Here is a 7988-nt window from a genome sequence, read left to right on the forward strand (position 1 = left end):
GGGAGGATGGAATTCCTGCCCCCCCAGGTGTGTCCTAGGAACAGCGCAGCCCAGCCTGGGAGGGAGCGCCCCCGCGTGCCGGCCCCCCACCATCCGCTCCCTGCAGGGCTGCTGTGGGCACCACCGGCCATGGGCCCAGCTGCTCCCCGCCTCCAGGTGAGGAGGGTGGAGTGGACGAGGCCCATCTCGCTGGCTCTCCTCACCTCGTCCCCACCAGCACCTGCAGCGCGGGCTCAGTCACACTGGGGGCCTGGGGGAGAAGGCGGGAGACCCGCGTGCCGGCCCCCCACCATCCGCTCCCTGCAGGGCTGCTGTGGGCACCACCGGCCATGGGCCCAGCTGCTCCCCGCCTCCAGGTGAGGAGGGTGGAGTGGACGAGGCCCATCTCGCTGGCTCTCCTCACCTCGTCCCCACCAGCACCTGCAGCGCGGGCTCAGTCACACTGGGGGCCTGGGGGAGAAGGCGGGAGACCGGGAAGCCCTCCTGCGCTGGCCGCCCTGCAGGGTGGGTGGGACGCCCTTGGCCACACGGACCAACCTGGACATGCGGAGAGCTGGCGGGTGCCTGTGGGCCCCCCGGGCCAGCCACAGCAGCACGGGCTGGCGCGGGAGGGCGCCCTTGGAGACAAGCCGCCGTGGTTCCCGACGCCCAGGGTTGGGTGAGCAGCTCTGGCCACAGCCTGGTCCCACCGGGGGGTGCCGTTCCCTCTGCGCGCCCGCTCTGGCCGGTCCACGGCCACACATTCTCCCACCCACGGTCCAAGACGGTTTCCATGGAGAGAACCGAGAGGCGGCCGCTCTGTAACGTTTGCCCTTCCTGGAAGTCTCGCTTCTCTGCCCTGTCGGAGCCTGGATTCGGGTCCTCGCTTTATACGACATCACGTCCAAACCTAACCAAAAACAGCCGTGACCCTTTGGTAAGCAAGAAAGCGGGGGTGGGGAATTCAGCATTTCCGGAGTTTACAAAGGACAGGGAAGTGCATATTCTGCATCTGGGGAGTCCCACGGTGACGTTTTAAAGAAAGGTTGGGCATTATCACGAGAGCTCCCCCAGAAAGTTCATCGAAATCTCTGGTGCCCTGAGATCCCGGTGCCGAGCTGGAGCCGCCCGTCCCAGGCAGATCTGAACAGGCCCTCGGAGGCAGGGGCGCCTCTCAGTGCCTCGGCACAATGAGGGAAGGCGGCTCCGGGACGTCCTTGTCCAAAAGGGTGTCAGCGTCCGCCGTGCTGTCCCCCTTCCGTGGCCACAGCCGCCTCCGCCCCGGAGCCCGGAGGAGTCGCCAGCCTGCCCGGCACAGGGCGGCATGCACAGGGCGGCATCGCAGCAGGCGGGTGCTAAGCAGCTGCCTGGCTTTCCGAAGCCCTGTCCAGGCCTCCGGGCTGCGCCCAAGCACAAGAGCCGATGCTGGGCGGGGCGCCAAGGCCAGCCATCCCGCAGCCTGCCCCACGGTGTGTAGGCCGCGCACCACGGCCAGCCTTCAGCAGGTGGAGAAAGGTGGGCCTGGGGGAGCGGAGTGGCCAGGAGGCCGCGGCCAGGGGCAGGTTCGGTCTTGCACACGTGCTGCCACGGACAGACCCTGACCCACCTCTGCGCCCGCAGAGGACAGCTGCAGGCTCTCGCTGCTCTGTAAGGGGAGCCGGCCTCCGCCTTGGAGAGCCTTCGCCAGAACACACGACTCTTAACCATGGTTGGGGGTTCACAGCTCCCAGCACGCTCCCCCAGACGGGCAACGCCGCCTGTTCGCAGCCGCTCCCGCACGGGCTGGCCGTCTCTGTGTTTAAGAGCAGCTGTGCATTTTATTCCAGATGGCCTTACCACGGACTGACGGCACGGGTTCTTCCGACAGTGTCAGAGTGTGCGTTTTTAAAGTCTTGCACAGGGAACCAGCAGTTAGCGTAATGGCTATGTCGCTGGACTCCCACGTAGTCAACCACGGTTCGCGTCCCGGACCCGGTGGCTTAAACTCACGCCGGATGCGTGTGCGTGCGTGCCCAAGATCCCGAGAGGAGAACGGAGGAGAAGGGATTGTGGCGTGACCATCCCCCTGGGGGGTGATTTCTCAGAACGTGAGAACTATAACGAAAAAATCCAAAAAAAAAAAAAAAAAAAAAAAAAAACTCTTGCACAGACATCCCTTTTTAAGGTGGGGAGAACAGCTCCAAGGGCACGTTGAACCCACGTCGCATCGTGAGGAGGCAATTTTAATAACGTGTATCTTTTAAAGCTTGGGCCGTGAGCAGCGGCCGAGGTCAGGCACCTCGCACCCCCTCGCCCCGCTGTTTCCCACTGAAGGCTCCTGTCCTGGTCCTCGTTCTCCGTCCAGCCGGGAAAATGAAGAGACCGGTAGCTGCGCCACCGCAGCAGAGGGCCTTGGCGTCGCAGGGCTGTCCCCGCGGTTCCCGGCACCTCCCGCGCCACGGGCAGGGCCGGCTGCGGTGCGCTGTCGGCTCCCAGCTGTGTGACCCCGTGGAGGCCGCGCTTTACGGCGTGTCCGCTGCTCAAGAAGCGGTCACGGCTCAGAACGGGGTAGAGCAGTACCGCAGGGAGACCTGGGGGCTACGGGGAGCCCCTCGGAGCTGGGGGCGCGGCAGGGCCAGGGCAGAGGAAGGGCAGTTTGGAGACCCACAGAGCCACCGCGTGGGCCGCCTGCTCCCTGCCCCGCCGGCCGCATCACGGGCTGCCTTGATTCACAGAGCGCCGGGGGACCGCAGGGACAGTCACGCACTCACTGCGGGGTGCACAGCGCCCTTCTGCTCCTCTGCTGCTAGGGCGCCAGTGGTTCCCCAAGGCCCCACGTGGGAAGTGTTAAGTAGCTCAGCTCCTCCAGGATTAGAACCCTTGGTGGCTTTTCCCACAAATGCACCCCGCTCTGATCCAAGCCTGGAGCAGGCGAGGACAGCGAGGATGCAGTCCAGTGGACGCAGCTCACCTGTCACCGTCACCTCTGGCACAGCCTGTCCAGGTCCCGTGACCCACGGTCAGAGCCCCAGCTTGTACCTTAGCTGGTGTCGAGTGTCTGTTCTAGGACTCAGTGCCCGCCACGCCGCCGATGCCGTGAGGGAGCGGGCCTGGGAGCCAGGCGGGCTGTGAGCACGGCCTCCCCGGCTCGGCCCCTGCTCACAGGGACCCCAGGGCGGGGAGGGCTCCTGACCAGCTAGGCTTCTCTGGTTTTTCCTTGACAATTCACGCCTTTTTGGTTCAGTTTGAGACTTTTTTCCCAAAAAAATCCTTTGTGATCCATTGTTCACTACGATCGAAGTGTTATTTTACCAGAATATTTATTCCTGCGTGTGCCGTGCGCGGTGCCCCGGATGTAGCCGGCCATTTGTACTTTGTAAATATTACCTAACTTTACATAAACTCTATCATAATAAACTATTTTTGCATCGCCCTTGCATGCCGTGTGCCGAGGTCTGCGCGTCGGAGCGGTCCGCAGCCGGAGAGAGGCATTGCCGTCTGCATTCGGTAACCTGCTTTTTCATCCTTACAGTGGTTTACATTTTCCGAGTTCTGGATTATTTTTCAGCATTTAGAAGTCTGAGATTTCCCCTGAAAGTCAGTTTCCCATGTCCACATGCCAGCCAGAGCAAGAGCCAGTCCCCACCCGGCTCTGATGAGGGTGCGTGCTGCCCTCGGTACAGGAACCTCCGGGGCTAGGAGGGCGGACGCTGGCCGGGAGCGCTTCCTAGTCGAGGCCCACCTGCCCCTCTTACGAAAGGGCTTACAGTGACATTTTACCTCTTCTTTAAAAAAAAAATGCATTTTACATCATGACCCAACACACACTCACACACGCGGAGCCCCAAGTTTGGCAGCCACGCACCCTCATTGCGAGGTCCTCTGACCCACCTGCTTCATTCTTGAACATTCTGGTCGTGCTCTATTAAGTAAAGTAAGACTGGATTATTTTTCTCAATGTAAATACGACCCTTAGAGTAAAATGTGAGAAATGAAGGAAAACCCAAACTTATTCAGATGAGCATAGAAAAAAAAATAAAGTCGTGGGACCGGCAGATGGAGTCAGGGTTATGTCGCTGGACGCTCACATAGTTGACCGTGGTGTGAGTCTAGGACCCAGTGGTTAAGCTCAACGGGGCACATGTGCGTGCCCAAAATCCCAAGAGGAGGATGGAGAAGGGGGTGCAGTGTGACCATCCTCCGGGGCCAGCAAGCGCATGCACCCTATAGCAAAATCTCTCTCTTAAAAATAAAAAAAAAAAATGAAAGTCTGACTCTGACTTGGAATAAACTAAGGGAATTTATAGAGCGTAAGAAAGAAGTCAGGTGCAAATGCACACAGATACACGTTTTCAGGGTGCTATTCCAGTTTATGGGTTTTTCAAAAAATTTTTGCCCACGACAAAAAATTGTGTGGGACCAGCAGGTGGCATGGGGTTAGGCAGCTGGATCCCACATGGCCTACAGTGTAGTTCAAGTCCCAGACTCGGTGGCTTGAAAGTCACACCAGGTGTGTGTGTTATGTGCATGCCCCAAGTCCCAAGAGAGCAGAGGAGAGACCGCAGCATGGCATGCCCCCGGGGAATACTTTCTCGGTCTATTTCTCTGTGTGCACGTGCCCTCTGGCAAACTGAAAAGGAATCGTTTCAGCCAAGTGTGCGCAGCGAAGTGCCTAGACGCGGGCCTGGTATGCTGCGCCGCAGTCCCGACACTTCTGTTCTTTAAAGCTACGTTGGTGCACTTTAGATAATCAGGTGGCGGGACCAGCAGAGGGTACAGCAATTACGTTGCTGAATTCCCACATGGCGGACCACAGTTCGGGACCCCGACTTAGCGTCTTCAAAATCAAGCTGGGAGCTTGTGTGTGCGAGCCCAAGATCCTGGGAGGAGGAGGAACTGCAGCCTGGCCATCCCCCCGGGGGGTGCCTTCTCGCTTTCTCTCCCTCCTCCAGTGCATGCGCCTTAAGGCAAAAACTTAAAAAAAAAAAAAAAAACAGATGACGTTTGAAAGTCGAACACCCTTTCATGGAAAGAACACTCAACAATTAGGACAACAGGGTATGATGAAGGCCATGTGCGAAAAACCCACATTTCATGTCAGACTCGGTGGTGAGTCTGAAGGCTTTGCCCCACAGATCAAGGCCAACGTACGCGTTTAGCACCTCCAGTCGCCATGGTGCTGAGGTGTCCAGCCGCAGCCATTAGGCAAGAAAAAGACGGACAAGCCACCCAGATTGGAAAAGCGATACAACTCTATTTGCAAAGGAAATGCATATGCAATGGGAACTGCTAAGGAACCCGCACACGCAAAATATCTGTTAGAGATAATGAGTTCGGGGGCCAGCAGGTAGTGTGCTGGTTAAGGTGCCGGACTCCCAAGTGGCTGACTGCAGTTCGAGTCCCAGGTCCAGTGGTACACCAGGTACCAGAATCCCAGGAGGATGAAGGAGAAAGGATTGCAGTGTGGCCTCCTCTGGGTGGTGATTTCTCACTTTCCCTGTCCTATCTCTCTCTCCAATGAGCGAGCACACATGCCCTATGGCAAAAACCAGAAAGAAAAAGAAAGAAAGGACATAGAAAGAAGAAAGAAAAACTGAGTTCAGGGGCCAGCAAGTGGTGTGGAGGTTAAGACGCTGGACCTCACACGGCTGACAGCACGGTTCGAGTCCCAGACCTAGCAGCTTCAAAACCATGCAGGGTGCATGTGTGCATTCCCCAAATCCCGAGAGGAGACGGGAGAAGGGATTGTGGTGTGGCCATCCCCCAAGGGAGTGGTTTCTCACTTTCTCTGGCAAGCACGGGTACCGTAAAGCAAAATCTTAAAAAAAAAAAAATGAGGCAAGTTTGAAAAAAACAGGTGAACTTCTATATATACTAGTTATGAACAACCTGAAAGTGAAATTAAGAAAGCAATTCCATTTACAGCAACATCAAAACTAGGTTTTCAGGCCCACCACCTGCAGTGGTCCAGGGGTAGGGCACCGCCACATGACACTGGTACCACAGGGGACACTCGGGTTTGGATTCCAGGCTGACCTAAGCACCCTGGCACAAGTACCCACGATCTTGACTGGACAGATGGCGGAGGGGGCACACAGTTGGCGAGACCCTTCTATAGGTGCCTGTCTGTCTCCATCAATAAATAAATATATAACATACTGAAAACTACAAAGATAATTTTTAAAAATTGAACATTTAGGGGCCAGCAGTTGGCATAACGGTTATGTCACTGGACTCCCATGTAGTCAACCGCGGTTCGAGTCCTGTACCCAGTTGCTTAAACTCACGCCGGGCACACATGCGTGCATGCCCAAGATCCCAAGAGGAGAAGGGACTGTGGCATGGGGGTGATTTCTCACTTTCTCTTTGTCTCTCTCTCTGTTTCTGGCGGGTGCACACGCCCTATAGCATAAAACCTCTCCAAAAAGTTGAAGGTTTGAATAAATGGAAAGTCATTACATGTTCATAAGCTGGAGGACTTAAGGTGGCAGTGCTCCTCAGCTGGACTGGCAGACTCAGGGCGACCCCTCTCAAACCCCACACGCTTCTGGAGAAACATCAGCTGGTGCTGAAACTCATGGAAGTGTAAGGGACCAAGACTCACCAAAACAACGTCAGAGAGTGGACGGGACTCGTGCTACCAGGTTCATAAGACGTACGGCAAAGCTTCAGTGACCAAGGCGGGGGTCCTGGCACGTGGGCAGGTACGTAAACCAAAGGGACTGAACTGAGAGGCCAGGGCTTTTCTGAGAGTGCCCAGTTGGACTTGGATTCTTTCAGTGGGGAAATTTCTTCAGCAGATGCTGGGACTTGACATACACAGGCAGAATGAAGCCGGACTCTATCTCACATACAAAAATAACTCAAGATCCTCCTAGCCCTAAATGTAAGTGACAAGAGTGTAAGAAGACTCTCAGCAGAAAACAGAAAGAAACAGGCCATCAAATCTTTGTGTCCTGGGACCAGCAGTTAGTGTAATGGCTATGTCGCTGGACTCCCACGTGGTCGACCGCAGTTCGAGTCCCGGACCCGGTGGCTTAAACTCAAGCTGGGCACATGTGCGTGCCTGCCCAAGATCCCGAGAGAATGGAGAAGGGATTGTAGCGTGGCGTGGCCATCTGGAGGGTGATTTCTCGCTTTCTGTCTCTGTTTCTCTGTCTGGTGAGCACATGCGCCCTATAGCAAAAACCTCTCAAAAAAAAAAAAAAAATTTTGTGTCCTTGGTTCGGGCAGTGGTTTCTTAGCCGTCACACCGAAGCACGAGCAATAACGGTGGTGACGAGTCAGCCGAACCACATGAAACTTGAAAATATGTGCTGCAGGTACCGCCGCTGAGAAAGTGAGACTGCCCGAAGAAAGGGGGAACATTTGCAAATCGTATTTCTGTTAAGGGACTTGTATTCAGAACATACAAAAGACTTAGAAGTTAGCAATAAATAGGCAACTCAAGGGCCAGCCAGGGCATGGTGGTAAAGGCAGCCAACTGTGTGGTTCAAGTCCCAAACCCAGCAGCTGGAAAAACCCAGCAGGTACGTGTGCATGCATGTCCAAAATCCCACGGGACAGAGAGAAGGATTCACAGCATGACCATACCCCACTGGGGCACTTCCCCACCCCACACCCAGTATACACCCCTGCCAATTTAAAGGAAGGAAGTGGGACACGGCCAAAACCCCCTGGTTAGTGATTTCTCACTTTCCATCTCTGTCTCTGGTGCACGCATGTGCCCTGTAGCAAAAATCTCTCTCAAAAACAAAATAACGGCACGGAGGCCAGCAGGTGGCTCCCACATGGCCTGCTGCAGTTTTGAGTCCTGGACCTGGTGGCTTGACTTCCCCACTCGCTCTCTGTGTCTCTGGTGAGCACGTGTGCCCTATAACAAATTTTAAAATAATAATGTTTTTAATATTGTTAAAAAGGAGAAAGTTGACGCCAATTATTTTTTTTTAATAGCAGAACCAGAATGAAACAGCAGCAGCACTGCAGTGCCGACGGCCCCTGTGTGGCTGACCCGGTTCGGGCACTCCTTG

This window comes from Tupaia chinensis, unplaced genomic scaffold (genome assembly GCF_000334495.1).
Source record: "Tupaia chinensis unplaced genomic scaffold, TupChi_1.0 Scaffold138725_1, whole genome shotgun sequence".
Taxonomy (NCBI): Eukaryota; Metazoa; Chordata; class Mammalia; order Scandentia; family Tupaiidae; genus Tupaia; species Tupaia belangeri.